A 17,215-nucleotide genomic window follows, 5' to 3' on the forward strand; every position below is an offset into this window, starting at 1 on the left:
AAAGCTGTGGTAATCCACTGTGGTGAGCCTGGCTTTATCTTTAACCACAAGTTATGTTTTGCTAAAGTTGACCATCTCTTCTGGCTCTATCTGCCTCCACTGCCCAGTAAGGAGGTTTGTGAAACTCCTGGCATTCACTGCCTATTAAGTAGGTTTGAAACTGTTTTGTCTTCATTGCTTCAATAAGCAGGTTTCAGGCACCTCCAATCGTAGCTGTCCCATAAGCAGGTTTCTGGCACCCCTTGATGTTGCTGTTTCAGTTTCCAATGCCCAGTAACTAGACTTCTGACAATGCCTGCCTCCATTGCTTCGAGAAGTGTTCTAGCACCAATTGCATCCACTTTCCAGTAATCACTCACTAATTCCAGCAATAAACCTGGCATTTGATGTATTAATATATATATCTGAAGAAGTCAAACCATCAATGTTCATGTGAATTACATTGTATAATATATATTAACACTGCTTCAAGATTAGAGCATTAACTTCATTAACGAAAGTTTTGAAAAGAAAACAAAAGCAGAATTCTTGGAGACAGTTCGAAGGTCACAGCCTAAACTGTGCATCCTCAACCAAGACTCAGGAGCTTCGTCTCAGTATGAGTCTTACACTGACCTTTCCATACAATTTGTAACTTTACGAAAGTGTGAAATTTAAGCTGCAGGTACATGAGCGTCGGGTGTAATGAAATGATGTTACACGAGCTAATAGTAATTTTGGAAAAAATGCTACACTAGCCACTAGCGGTGTGGGGAATGATTGTTAACTAGTCAACAGAGATGTAGGGAATGATTCTACACTAGAAACTAGTGGTGTGGGGGCTAAGGAGTTACAATGGGTGATTTTTATTCCAGTTGCAGGACATTATAGCTTTCTATCTATCTATCTATGTATCTATCTATCTATTTATCTATCTCTCTCTCTCTCTCTCTCTCTCTCTCTCTCTCTCTCTCTCTCTCTCTCTCTCTCTCTCTCTCTCTCTCTCTCTCTCTCTCTCTCTCTCTCTCTCTCATATATATATATATATATATATATATATATATATATATATATATATATATATATATATATATATATATATATATATATGTATATATATATATATATATATATATATATATATATATATATATATATATATATATATATATATATATATATATATATATATATATATATATATATATATATATCTTGCAATCCCCTGATATCTTACTCTTACTTTGAACTCCGTTGAGTGTAAATATTGGACCTGGAATGTTGATCTTTCATTTCTTGGAGAAAACTTGAAATTTAAAAGATTTTTAAGCTGATTACGTCGTGAGGGAGTGACACGAAAAAACACACCATCCAGCTTTGGAAGCATAAACATCATCTTAATGCTTTAATTTATTGTGCTGAGAGCTTCGGTTTCGTTTTAACATTATAGAGCAAGTAAAACTATAATTACTTATGTAAGGTTTTACTAAAATATTTCCCTATAATAATTTAGGTCATGTTCTCCTATATTATATCTCGTCCTTTATTTCAGTACTGAAATAAACATGTTTACAACAAAAATTTTTATTTTTTTTTTTTTGCTATTTCAGCTGATGTTATTTTCTTAACATTCATATAAGGATTACTTGAGATAATTTTGTTAAATACAATTTTAATTTTCATTTAGAACAAGCGAAGAGAAAGATAATGTTTGATAATTTAAAACAATAATCTCAATTATTTTAATTCTTGATGTCAGTTGTATTTCGTGATGGTAATTTATTTTTTTTATTTCAGTAACAACCATCAATAAAAACCATTAAGTTATGGAAGTAAATTTGTGCAAAATGTATATATCATTTAAATGATAGTGCTAATATTTATATTTTCCGTTGCATTTACAGGCTAGGAGCTGTTATCCTACCTCACCTCATTTACAGGTTAGGAGCTGTTATCCTACCTCACCTCATTTACAGGTTAGGAGCTGTTATCCTACCTCACCTCATTTACAGGCTAGGAGCTGTTATCCTACCTCACCTCATTTACAGGTTAGGAGCTGTTATCCTACCTCACCTCATTTACAGGTTAGGAGCTGTTATCCTACCTCACCTCATTTACAGGCTAGGAGCTGTTATCCTACCTCACCTCATTTACAGGCTAGGAGCTGTTATCCTACCTCACCTCATTTACAGGCTAGGAGCTGTTATCCTACCTCACCTCATTTACAGGTTAGGAGCTGCTATCCTTCTTCAGCTCATTTAAAGGCTAGAAGCTGTTATCTTACCTTATCTCACTTAAATTTTACTACCATCCCCAGGATGCCACCAATAGCGAATGGCTATCACCTGCTTACTGTTAGGTGAACATGGACAAAGGAGTAATGAGATGAACACTACGATACCTACTTGCTGCTATGTAAATATGGACAAAGGTGTAAAATGGCTAACACCCAGGTAACTACTTACTGCTAAGTGAATATGGGCAACAGGTGTAAGAAGATGAACTCAAAGGAACCTACTTACAACTAGGTGAACATGAACAAAGGTTGAAGAATAGTAACACCCAGGTACCAATTAACACCCAGGTACCAATTGACACCCAGGTACCAATTAACACCCAGGTACCAATTAACACCCAGGTACCAATTAACACCCTGGTACCAATTAACACCCAGGTATCTACTTACTACTAGACAGGCTTAAGACTATTAGCATCCAGGTACCTACTTACTGCTAGGTAAACATAGACTACAGGTGTAAGGAAACGAGTTCAATGTTCCTACTCGAGCCGGAATCGAAGCGGACCCCTTAATTTTGCAACTGCCAAGTTTATTCAGTTGCAAGGCAACAGGATATCGCTCCAAACGTGGTGTTATTGAGCGAACCGACACGTAATTGGCGACAAACTAGAACAATGCCGTCATTACGGATCTCACAACATTTACTGTTTCCAAAGGTGTTCTATTAATTATAACTGGATATATGGTGGTGGAGCAAATTGGATATCAATGTCATGTGCCAATTAAGAACATTTTTCACTCCCAGAGTACGTGAAAACGCTGCAATATTGTTCACTTTTTTTTAATTTCCACTGAGAAGAGTGAATTAACAACGCCATGTGAATGAAGGATAGTCAAGTTTGATCCATGAGCGAGGAGAGTAGTTCCAGTTCCTCGGGTTAGGAGCCAACCATCGACATCTTAGTTCCGTATAGATAAGTAAAAACTTTATGATTTTTTCTTTGATTCTTTTGTAACCTTAATTTCTAAGTCTCATTTAGCTTTTCATAATAATAATAATAATAATAATAATAATAATAATAATAATAATAATAATAATAATAATAATAATAATAATAATAACAATAATAATAATAATAATAATTATAATAATAATAATAATAATAATAATAATAATAATAATAATAATAATAATAATAATAATAACAATAATAATAATAATAATAATAATAATAATAATTTTTTCTGTGATTCCTTTGTAACCTTAATTTCTAAGTCTCATTTAACTTTTAATAATAATAATAATAATAATAATAATAATAATAATAATAATAACAATAATAATAATGATAATAATAATAATAACAATAATAACAATAATAATAATAATAATAATAATAATAATAATAATAATAATAATAATAATAATAATAATAATAATAATATTAATAATAATAATAATAATAATAATAATAATAATAATAATAATAATAATAATAATAATAATAATAATAATAATAGTAATATACCCCAGCCTCCTCGCACATGCCAAGCACACCATTTCAGACTTCAGCATATCTCAATATTTTTCAGACCTACTTTTAAACCTACCCAGGGTGTTAGCTTCGCTCACTAGATAGCTAACAGACTAATTTACCCATATTTCTTATATAATTAAATTAATCAAAAGCATAATGGACCGGTAGCATAACACAATATTTAAGAAGACAACTTGCCAACCATCCCAAAATTCGTTATATTTGAGGCTCACAAAAGGGCATGCTAATTTATACAAAATTTCAATGGTAATCCAGAGTCATGAGAAAACGTAAAATGTAAACATACGAGACAAAATGCGTGAAGCGGAGGTAAACACGGAAGGTACACATCAAATATTAAAGATAAATACAACATATGAACTGCTGACACTGTCCAATAGACGGGGTGTTTTCACACGTCTAATAATTCACTCCATTGGAACCATAAAACTTCTCTTCAGAGAAATGTTTCGTAAATTAATGTCTTAGTGTTCGTTATGGTTAGATCTTTGTTTACCCAGTATATATGGATGTATTTGAACAATATTGCTGCAGGATATGTATATTTTTTTTATTCACTGTTTCACTGGAATACTCGAAACTGGAATATACCAAGCAAATGAATAATTATATATATAACAATTATAATAATTATATATGAATATATATGATTTTATTTATATATATATATATATATATATATATATATATATATATATATATATATATATATATATATATATATATATATATATATATATATATATATATATATATATATATATATATATATATATATATATCTTTGCTGATGACGCTGTGCTCTTGGGAGATTCTGAAGAGAAGTTGCAGAGATTGGTAGATGAATTTGGTAGGGTATGCAAAAGAAGAAAATTAAAAGTGAATACAGGAAAGAGTAAGGTTATGAGGATAACAAAAAGATTAGGTGATGAAAGATTGGATATCAGATTGGAGGGAGAGAGTAGGGAGGAGGTGAATGTATTCAGATATTTGGGAGTGGACGTGTCAGCGGATGGGTCTATGAAAGATGAGGTGAATCATAGAATTGATGAGGGGAAAAGGGTGAGTGGTGCACTTAGGAGTCTGTGGAGACAAAGAACTTTGAACATTAAAATGGTATAAAATACCGACAGATTGTTAGGTAAGACACATATGCAACAGTTAGGTATCTTTATTTCGAAACGTTTCGCCTACACAGTAGGCTTCTTCAGTCGAGTACAGAAAAGTAGATAGAAGCAGAAGAGACTTGAAGACGATGTAATCAGTCCAACACCCTTAAAGTTTTGAGGTGGTCAGTCCCTCAGTCTGGAGAAGAGCATTGTTCCATAGTCTGAAACAATATGGAGTTGAAGTGACAGAATGGAGCCTTATATAGCGCCAGGAGGTGAGACGTAGGTCACTAGTAGAACGCAGATGTTGGGAGGTCAGGTCCCTCTCAAATCCAGCCGTTCTCACTAGTAGAGGTTGTCGAAGTTGATTTCAGGTCTGTACCAAGATACCCTTGTGTTGCAGTGTCTGACAGATTGAACATTAAAATGGTATAAAATACCGACAGATTGTTAGGTAAGACACATATGCAACAGTTAGGTATCTTTATTTCGAAACGTTTCGCCTACACAGTAGGCTTCTTCAGTCGAGTACCTCAAAACTTTAAGGGTGATGGACTGATTACATCGTCTTCTAGTCTCTTCTGCTTCTATCAGCTTTTCTGTACTCGACTGAAGAAGCCTACTGTGTAGGCGAAACCTTTCGAAATGAAGATACCTAACTGTTGCATATGTGTCTTACCTAACAATCTGTCGGTATTTTATACCATTTTAATGTTCAATCTGTCAGACACTGCAACAGACCTGAAATCAACTTCGACTACCTCTACTAGTGAGAACGGCTGGATTTGAGAGGGACCTGACCTCCCAACATCTGCGTTCTACTAGTGACCTACGTCTCACCTCCTGGCGCTGTATAAGGCTCCATCCTGTCACTTCAACTCCATATTGTTTCAGACTATGGAACAATGCTCTTCTCCAGACTGAGGGACTGACCACCTCAAAACTTTAAGGGTTATGGACTGAATACATCGTCTTCAAGTCTCTTCTGCTTCTATCAACTTTTCTGTACTCGACTGAAGAAGCCTACTGTGTAGGCGAAATGTTTCGAAATAAAGATACCTAACTGTTGCATATGTGTCTTACCTAACAAAGAACTTTGTCCTTGGAGGCAAAGAGGGGAATGTATGAGAGTATAGTTTTACCAACGCTCTTATATGGGTGTGAAGCATGGGTGATGAATGTTGCAGCAAGGAGAAGGCTGGAGGCAGTGGAGATGTCATGTCTGAGGGCAATGTGTGGTGTGAATATAATGCAGAGATTTCGTAGTTTGGAAGTTAGGAGGAGGTGCGGGATTACCAAAACTGTTGTCCAGAGGGCTGAGGAAGGGTTGTTGAGGTGGTTCGGACATGTAGAGAGAATGGAGCGAAACAGAATGACTTCAAGAGTGTATCAGTCTGTAGTGGAAGGAAGGCGGGGTAGGGGTCGGCCTAGGAAAGGTTGGAGGGAGGGGGTAAAGGAGGTTTTGTGTGCGAGGGGCTTGGATTTCCAGCAGGCATGCGTGAGCGTGTTTGATAGGAGTGAATGGAGACAAATGGTTTTTAATACTTGACGTGCTGTTGGAGTGTGAGCAAAGTAAGATTTATGAAGGGGTTCAGGGAAACCGGCAGGCCGGACTTGAGTCCTGGAGATGGGAAGTACAGTGCCTGCACTCTGAAGGAGGGGTGTTAATGTTGCAGTTTAAAAACTGTAGTGTAAAACACCCTTCTGGCAAGACAGTAATGGAGTGAATGATGGTGAAAGTTTTTCTTGTTTGGGCCACCCTGCCTTGGTGGGAATAGGCCAGTGTGACAATAAATAAATAATAAATAAATATATATATATATATATATATATATATATATATATATATATATATATATATATATATATATATATATATATACATATATATATATATATATATATATATATATATATATATATATATATATATATATATATATATATATATATATATGTATATATATATATATATATATATATATATATATATATATATATATATATCACAGCTAAAATTTAATATCTAAAAAGCTAAACTTTGAAAAGCTGTGTATTAGCACCAAACATTTACAACCAATGTCAGGCACACTTAGGTAATATTAAAAAAAGTCTGTTAAAAGGAGTAAATATACCTAGAAGGTTCTTATCAAGTAGACGAAGATATCAATTATGCTTCTCAATACAGCGACATGTATTAAAAGGAGTTCCATTTAATATGTTATTGATAGAGAAGGGTTTATTATTAGTTTTCTTATTATATTTATGTAAATGTTTTAGTGCTATCAACAATCCTATTTATTCACACACAGGTCTGGTGTCTGTAATCTATTGCCTCCGTCCGGGGCTTTAAGCTGCTTGTAAGCACTAGAGGCCACCGCACTAAAACAAACTATTCATTTTAACAACATTTCTTGACATTGAATAAAACTCATATTAAGGATCCTGCGGCAAAGATTTCTGGAGAGTGAATAGCTAAAGCCGTCCACACGTCTTCAAGCCCTGGCTTTATTTTCTCAGAGAAGGCCGTTGCACTCGTGCAAAGCCCATAAGCAGGCTTTACGTTTAGAGAGCAGCCTGTAGCATCTGCATCTGTCGTATCTCAGCAGATTTCTGCTGTGGTTGTAGCCTTGTTGCTTTCACATATGAGCCTCCAGTAGTTGTACCACTTCCTGGTACACAAACTTCAGCTCCGACTGAAGTTAAGATGTCAGCAACCGAAGCTGGATTCAAGTCGTTACTGCTTACAACATGTAAGATGGGTCTGCGAAAAGAATTATGTAATTTATTAAATAATTTCACACACTCATTCCTTTTATTAACAAGCTCTTATTCATAAGAGACCAGCTGTTTACATAACAAATTTTAAACGATGTTTCTGCTCGCCTGAATCATCTTCACATTGACGGAGTGGCCTAAACGTCGTCTTAAGGGTCATCACCAGTTTGTATTTTACTTGTGAATACTTCCAGCCACGGTACTGTGTACTAGTTGTGAATTGTTACAGCCACAGTATTGTGAAAAGCTGTGAATTGTTCCTGCCATAGTATTATGTTTTAGTGGTGAATGTTTCCAGCCTTAGTTTTCTTAAATTCTCAAGTCACTTACACATTTGTTGTAAATTACGATCCTTCCTTGTGGTACCTCGGATCGATGCTCAGCAAAACCTAACTTCCCTATTTAAGAGAACCTAGAGCAGTCTTCAGTGAAGAGACAATGAACTCTGAATCAGTGATCTGAACGGGAATGTCCGAATAAGAAACAATGGTCACCGGCTTGTATCATACATAACCACCACACAGATCCGTCTCAGTGACCACTAGTTTTTGAGCAAGACACAATGGTCCCAACGATCTTTACAAAATAAAATGTTTATGCAAGATCTTCACAGGGGGTCTAATTCTTCTCATAAGCCTTATATAAACTTTAAACAATATGCAAAACAACCACTCTGAAAGAATAGAGAAATTCCAAGTGCTTTCGTGACTACTCACATTATCAAGGAACTGGCTAGTTCCTTGATAATGTGAGTAGTCACGAAAGCACTTGGAATTTCTCTATTCTTTCAGAGTGGTTGTTTTGCATATTTTGAAATCACTTGTTTACTGTGATCTTATTGCTTTAAACAATATACAGAGGTATTACTCGTTCTAAGTTGCATTTCTATCAGTCTTTTTTTTTATCTATTAAAACCTCTAACGAGTGTTCAGAAGGCCATTAGGACGTATTGTTCCCAGCAAATGGCACGACGTAATTGTCCTGAGCTGGGGAAGCAATCAGCTTTTGTGTGGCGGATTGGTTGAATTAGGTGAGTGGAGAGGCTGTCAGCTAATGTGTGGGAAGTATGGATTAGCTGTCACCTAATGTTTTTGAAATGGTGGAGTGATTGTCAGCTATTGTGTAGAAACAATGTAAAGGTTCTCAACTTATTAGGTATCAATGATAACTGATTTTTTTTCCTCAATAGTTATCGCTAATAAAACTGAGAACCTATTGGCTTCAAATATTCAACACTTGTGTACTGCAACCAGGAAAATGTTCATGCTACTATTAGTCAATATTAAATAGATCATTCCTGATTTTTGTTTCTATGTGTTAAACTGAGAAATCCTTTAATTTGCACTCATGAAAACCCCTGAAATATTGATGTTTTTAGGGTAATACTGTTATACTAAGTTTTCTATTGCATTGTATGTATAACATTCTTCTCGAGATGGCTGAATACTTGGCTACTTAGACGTCGTGAAGCCAAAGACATCCGGACTGATGAAGCCTCGTGAAGCCAAAGACAACCGAACTGATGAAGTCTCCTGAAGCCAAAGACAACCGGACTGATGAAGCCTCGTTAAGGTAAAGGCATCTCAAATACTAGAATCTCGTTAAGCGTCGGGCATCTCGGTTCCTGCAACCTCGTTGAATCGAGAGCATCCTACACCCTAATTGGAAAGCCTAAACCGTGTTTATAAAAATGAACCATAATGAAATAAACAATGACAATTCTATCCGATATAAAAAATTCAGTTTAGCAACCAGCGTTTTTTTTTTTTCACACTGACACTCAAATGTTTTCAGTGTGTGTCGCCACGGCGGACAAAGGCTGACACGTATTGCCCTCATCACTCTACACTCACTGAAATCCTTTACAGCTTGTTGGTCTCCGGCACAATGGGTTTCATATATTGTGTCCCATTCTCTTGCTCTTGTCACCCGATGGGTTTAAACCGGAATTGCTGGAGTGTAGCGAAAGGGATCAGAGAGCACTGTAGAATTATTTTTTTTCCAGTGAGAACTTTAGAGTTAAATATTTGATATGGATGCGTGAATGGATTCTTTAAATGTGAATATGGGCACAATAATACTTCAGAACAAAGATATATAATAAAGTAAGCCTTTACTGAATGTAACGTTGTCTAATGTAGACTTGTTCAATAATAAGCAGTTTTCTATTGCCCAACTCGTGTATGTCTCTCCTGATTCGGATCTGTCGAGGGTGTCACCCTCAAAGCATCTAGACCTCTTGAAGGTTGTTAGGTAAGACACATATGCAACAGTTAGACAACTTTATTCCGAAACGTTTCGCCTACACAGTAGGCTTCTTCAGTCGAATACAGAAAGTAGGCAGGAACAGTAGAGATGTGAAGACGATGTAATCAGTCCATCACCCTTAAAGTCGTAGAATTTGAGGTTGTCAGTCCCTCGGCCTGGAGATTACATCGTCTTCACATCTCTACTGTTCCTGCCTACTTTCTGTATTCGACTGAAGAAGCCTACTGTGTAGGCGAAACGTTTCGGAATAAAGTTGTCTAACTGTTGCATATGTGTCTTACCTAACAACCTGTCGGTATAGTATACAATTTTGATGTTCACCTCTTGAAGGTGTTGATCTCACACTACTCGGGTTCTTGGAAGCACTGAACTATAGTTCCTTTGCATCTTGAGGGAGTTAAGATGCAGTTCCTCTGTCTCTGAAGGATGTTGGGGATACCTTTCTCAGCGCAGTGACCGTAACTTATCTGCTTATTGAAGAATGAGACACTTGTGCAATATTTGGGAATCATTATTGAAGATACGCTTCGCGAAACGTTTCGCTAAATGTTTCCTCAATAAAGGTTCCCAAATGTTGCACAAGTATCTCATTTTTCAACTTGTGCGTTTCCAAAGCTCTTTTCATCACTTTTACTTATTATTATCATTGTTATTATGAAGATGTACTGAACATACAGGGGTATTATAGTGCCTGGGAATGGGTCACAATCAATTTTAACCTATGGAAAGAAAGGGTAGACCCATTTCCTTGCTGAATTAACCCTTCACTAGCATCAAGGTACGTCTCTCTCTTGAATGGTTGGCATTGCAAAACTAACTTGTCCTTATGAATTAGAGGAAGAGTGAATCATAAACCCACGAGGGAGAAACCGTCTTACCCTCACTAACATATTCTGCTACAGCAGGAAAAAATTTCATCCTCTGGAGAGACGTAATCAGGCGAGAGAAACACGTTACTATGCATCACGTCGACTGTAGGGCGGAAATCATCATGCTTTACACTGAAGTGTAGCCTCTCTTGACAGTGTTGTTTGGGGAGAATGCGTCTCTGACTTCTGCAGTGAGGCATCTCGTACCTCTAGTCTGGCTTCTTAGGCTGATTATATATTCTCTCAACACAGGAGGAGGAGCAGGAGGCGGGAACATAAAGTATCTCTGTCAGATTTTGTAAAGTGTATGACCTCAAAGACACAAGCTGTTGAACACACTTTTACTGGCAACGTTTCGCTCTTTGCAAAGCTCTATCAACCCATTTTCTTCATAAAACTATATACACAGAGAAACGTTTAAGCTAACGAAAGCTTATTATGCAATTTGTGTCTTCTCTTCCTATTTGTCGGCAGCTTGAGTACTGGGGACCGCATTATAATTTTTACAGATGCAAATCAGCCTTGTGGTGATCAGACTGTTGCACTGTTTTGAGTATCTTGGGAAAACCAGAGTACAGAGTAATTGTCTTGTCATTAGCAAAAGGAGGATCGAACCTCCAATGTTCCTTAAGCTAAATAATTTAGCCCTTCCTTGAATTATAAATAATTTTGAAAATGTAAGTCCGTCGCGAGGCCGCCGTGGTACTAGTGACTCCATGTCTTCTTCCTATTCACACAATTTTACTAAACATTTCTAGTGTCTCCTGAAGAGCTTGCTTCGTCCTCCAGGGAAAACAGCTAACGAAACTTTGAGGAGTATTAGATAAATTAGGCAAATTAAGCATATGTAATTATAAGGCAACTTTAGTGTATAAATAATAAGGAATATAACTAAGCTTTCCCTGCCATTATAAAGAAGGAGAATAATGATCATCTCAAAGCTCTTTTTCGTGTAAAAACGCTGAAGGAAAGGGGAAAGGGGAGTTAGAACCAATGACGAGCGAGTCGTGAAACTCCACGATTTCGTGAGTCTTTCCCGTGAGATGACTCAAATAATAACTTAGCTTCGTTAATCCAGATTCCAAGTTGATATGTCATGAGTCAAGGGACGAAAACACAATAACGTCAGTAATAGTTTTTGCCACTTGGCTCAGCTGATTATCACAAGACTAATATGCTACCTGCTTATTATGTAGAGTCCTGTAATACGTTTAAAAATCTTGATTCTAATTTCAGGAAATCAGGTGTAATTATTATAGGAGATTGAAGAAAACGGACACTGATGCATCTGCTTAGGGCAACTTTATTGAAAACTCGCCGGTCCTTGAACCTTGATCATTTCAAATATATGCATTTGAAGTGATTAAGGTCTAATGACTGAAATGTTTTCAATAAAGGTGACCTTAGTACATGGACTCAAGTCCACTTCCTTCAAGTCGTCGCCAGTAACTTCGTTTCTTAAGACACAATGTAGTGTTTCTTTAGAAACAAAACACAAAACTTCAGCGGTAAAATAAATGTATGAGAAAGAGGATATACAGAACAACCACTGTGAAAAGAAAAGTGAACTCCCAAGTGCTTTCGTGATTTCTCACTTTATCAAAGGAACTGTGAAAATGAAAGATCAACGGAAAGGGCTTGGAAATTCACTATTCTTTTCACAGTGGAAGTTCTGCATATTGTGATATCACATGTTTACTGTGATCTTATTAGGAGAAAGATGATATATTTACCAGAGACCAAGATTTACCCTCAATGTTACGGCTTCAAGAAACTGACAGATACTCTTAGGGGTACCATATTAAAGACCACTGTAGAGATAGAGTAGAGAGGTCAGAGTAGATTTTTAACAGTTTATAAAACGTTTCCCAAGAAGTTTTAAGGAAAAAGGGAAGTGGATAATCATCGCTTTTTTTCTTCCATGTCATGTGTGAACGTTTACACCTTCGGCAAAATAATAAAATTAAATAATAGAATGCAAAACGTATGTGAAATTGAAAAAATATCCATTATATAAATTTATTTTGGTAAGTTACTGAGATTCTTTTCACTGGGGATGGCATGCACTTACACGGAGTGAAACATGTGCAAAGAAAGAAGTAACTCATCAGATGCGTAGACAGAGTGAGAATGTGAGAGAGGTGGAAGGAGAGGAAAGAAAATATGAAAATGGTAGAGTGAGAGAGACGTTAAGGAATGAGAAGAACGAGAGTGGAAAGTATTAAAGATCGGGGAAAAAGGAGATGTTAGGAGAAAAAATGTGTATGTGAGGTGAAAGGGAGAGGAAGAGAGAAAGAGGAGGAGGAGGAGGAGGAGGAGGTGGAGGACCAGAAGCAGCAGCAGGAGGTCAGGTTATATGAGGTCAGAGGATCTCCCCTGGTGTCACATAGCTAGCTAAGCCCCAGAGTTAAACTAATGAGTGTGGCTGAGTTAAGTACTTACGATCGTCTTCAGCAAGACTGAAAAAAGACAGTTAATAACCAACTACATAGAAATCTGAGTTGTAAGCCTAGAAAACTAAAAAAAAAAAAAAAGGCCCTGAATTAGACATTTCCATCTGCACAAGTCAGGACATAAAAAAGAATAGTAAAGAAGACAGATACCAACTTCTATGACTTAAGAAATCGTAATGACACGATTGCAAACAAACCATACCCCCGGCCGGGATTGAACCCGCGGTCATAGAGTCTCAAAACTCCAGCCCGTCGCGTTAGCCACTAGACCAGCTAGCCACAATAAGATTCATCCAACTAGGTATATTTCTACACCATAGGAAGGTTAGCACAGGCACCTCTGTGACCACAAATGCAAGTTTTTACAGACGAATCTCCAGCACGGCCACGCTGGCTGGAGATTCGTCTGTAAAAACTTGCATTTGTGGTCACAGAGGTGCCTGTGCTAACTTTCCTATGGTGTAGAAATATACCTAGTTGGACGAATCTTATTGTGGCTAGCTGGTCTAGTGGCTAACGCGACGGGCTGGAGTTTTGAGACTCTATGACCGCGGGCTCAATCCCGGCCGGGGGTATGGTTTACCAACTTCTATTTGTACTGAGGTGATGACGAACCGGGTAACAATAATCCACAAAATTTTTACATACCTCACTCTAGTAACTAGAGTCTACTTGATCTGAACAGTAATATTGAGACTTAAAGTTTTAACAGTATTTATGCTCTAAAATTTCCTTCTTCGTTACGTGCATTAACTACACGTAGCAATATTATATTTCTGATCTTTTGTTATATTCTCTTGTTTGTTGAGCGAAACCTCGTCCCAGCAAAAGGTTTTTTTGCTACATTATTTTTTTCAAAGCTATGTTGAAGTTTCAATTATATAAGTTTCAATTATTTATGTGCTTCAAGCCTCAATTCTTACAATGAAATTCTCTCCAAGTACTCGCTAGAATTTGGTACCTGATGACTTGCACATGAGTAAATAGAATTATCAAACCTTATTGCTTGAGTAGCATTGAAAATTGGGTTTGGCAAATATTCTGTTAGTGGGATGGATTGTGAAGAACCTGCCTAGTATGGGCCAACAGGCCTACTGCAGTGCTCCTTATTTCTTATGTTCTTATGACCACCATTACCTACATGCAGGAACATTCTACACAAATGACTACAACAACAGGGGATAAGTCCACTCCATCAAATTACCGTCCAATAAGCCTGACATCTATAGTTTGTTAGTGGGATGAATTGTAAAGGACCTGCCTGGTATGGGCCAGCAGGCCCGCTGCAGTGTTCCTCCTTTCTTATGTTCTTATGTTCTTAACACGCTACGTGCAACAATATTTCTACTAACGCGAAATCACTACAGCATGGTAACTGGACTTTCGTAAAACCATTGCTGACATATTCGCGTATTTTATCATGTCGTAATCTTGCCCCCCGACATCCCGCCGCAGAATTTCTTGTCATTATGGTCGATAAATAAAGTTTTATCGCATCATTCCAATTTTCCTTCTCTTTTAATGGCAGCAAACTTGAGCCACAAAAAGCTTGGTGTGATCCCAGCGGTGATTAAGACTACCCTCGGGTAGTAAAAAATGTACTGGTTAATCCACTTAGACGAGTGTACAGAGAGCCGTCTACTTTGCTATCCCTGCCTCGACTATCCCTGACTAGACCATCCTTGCCTCGACTATCCCTGCCTCGACTGTCCCTGCCTCGACTATCCCTGCCTCGACTATCCCTGCCTCGACTATCCCTGACTAGACCATCCCTGCCTCGACCATCCCTGCCTCGATCATCCACCGTAAATAGGACCTTGAGAGGGTGGGTCTGTAGAATATTACAAATGGAAAATATATTATCGACTGGTTGATGAGCGAGACACATGAGATAACAAGAGGAATTTTACTGACGAGAAGTTTCGTCATCGCTGCAGGCTTGTTAGTCGATTACAGAGACATCATAATTGGCGCAAAATGGAGCAACGAACTGGAGAGGTAGTTCATCCCTCTAGGGACAGGATAGTAATTCTATCCTGAGAGACTTACTATCTTGCTCCAAGGGTGATGGACTGATTACGTCAGCTGTCTCTTCACTCCATCTACTTTGTCTTTCATCAATCTATGTAACTGACTGATGAAGCCTGCAGGCTTCATCAATTTCGTTAGTAAAGATCCCTCCTGTTGACCCTGTGCCTTATTCATTATGAGTTAGGTAGAGTTGTTGACGCTTAGATTTTGGGAATTTTTGATAAGACCTGGAGATACCTGGAGAGGGATTCGGGGGTGAACGCCCCCGCGGCCCTGTCTGAGACCAGGTCTCGTGGTGGATCAGGGTCTTATCAACCAGGCTGTTTCTGCTGGCCGCGCGCAGACTGACTTGCGAACCACAGCCCGGCTGGTCAGGTACTGACTTTAGGTGCCTGTCCAGCACCTTCTTGAAGACAGCCAGGGGTCTATTGGTAATCCCCCTTATGTATGCTGAGAGGCAGTTGAACAGTCTTAGGCCCCCCCTGACACTTATTGCGTTTTGTCTCAGTGTACACGGGGCTCCCCTGCTTTTCCTTGGGATGTGTTACATCTCTTGCCGAGGGGGGTGTTGAATTTTATTTGATGGGGACATGCCAAGTATGGACCAGTAGGCCTACTGCAGTGTTCCTTCATTCGTATGTTCTTATCATAGTTTATAGCTTTTAATCAGAATAAAAGCAGAGAGCTTTCACCGGATATCCTCAGTTTGGGTCATAAACTCCTCTGCTATTTATCTTTCCCTTGTACTCCCATGTACTTCCACGTAACCATATGTACTTTATCCCACGCTAAAACACTCACTCAAATATTTTGCAGTTGTATTTGCAAGCAAAATCGAATGAGTTGGGAATTATTTATCTTACCAATCTATTTGTCAGAATTGTATGTGACTAATATAAGCGACCCGAACAATAAATAAATCCGAGTAAAATTTCAGTGTGGATTTTTTTTTTTTCTGTAGGACTCATCGACACCATACCCAGCCCTTCTAGGGTAGGGCAGGTGCCTGAGTCCGAGCTTGCAGCTCACAAGACTGTCATTCCCATTAGCCCCCTTGGGGCGGGGATGGCAGACCAGAGAGGCCTAGCTTGTGGCTAGGCCTGGGGACAGTTGGTCCCAATGATGAGGGGGTACTTGTGCCTCCTCCCATGGGAGACTTAGGTCTCAGACACTCCCAAGACAGGGAGCCAAGGCCGGGCCTCCACTTGGAAAAGGTCTGGGCCGGGAGAATACCGGCGAATCTTTAATAATAATAATCTGTAGGATTGAGAGAACTTCAGAAGTTGAATACATCACTTCGACATCTTAGTATTATTACATTTCTTTATTCAAGAAAGAAAACGGACAAATGTTACTAATAATGTTGGTCATCTTATTAACAAGTTCTTCATAAAATTTTGTGCATGATGAACATTGCAGACGAGTGCATGACTATAATGCCTAAGAACAACAATGCTCTCGTGTTCTGATAATTAACGTGGTGACAATTTTTAAAGTGTTGAACGAGCTGCTCAAGTGAGATTTGTCAGAAAAACAAAGTATGTCAAAGAAAACGGACTGTATATAAATAACGCAACTCTTTGGTGAGAAGATCGAAGGACGGGTCTTTGGTTAATCGAAATAAAAGAGTAGTGGTTATGGTGGAGTTGCATAAAACGCAGGGAAGAAGGCCTAAGAAGCATTATAGGAAGGGATGGTAGGAGTGTGTGAAGGGGGGATTTTCAGAGCAATAGGGTTTAAGCATTCACCAGGCATGCCTGAGGGTGTGAAGTCGGAGTGAGTGAATACCGGGGTTTTTTTTTTTTTATTTTTATAGTATTTGACATGCTGTTGGAGTGTCACCATCCAATCTTTAACCACTACACACTATACTTTATTTCATCTGTATCCTGGCTTCTCGCCCACACACCTGTATGGCCCATACAGGTTT

This window comes from Cherax quadricarinatus, chromosome 69 (assembly GCF_038502225.1).
Source record: "Cherax quadricarinatus isolate ZL_2023a chromosome 69, ASM3850222v1, whole genome shotgun sequence".
Lineage (NCBI taxonomy): Eukaryota > Metazoa > Arthropoda > Malacostraca > Decapoda > Parastacidae > Cherax > Cherax quadricarinatus.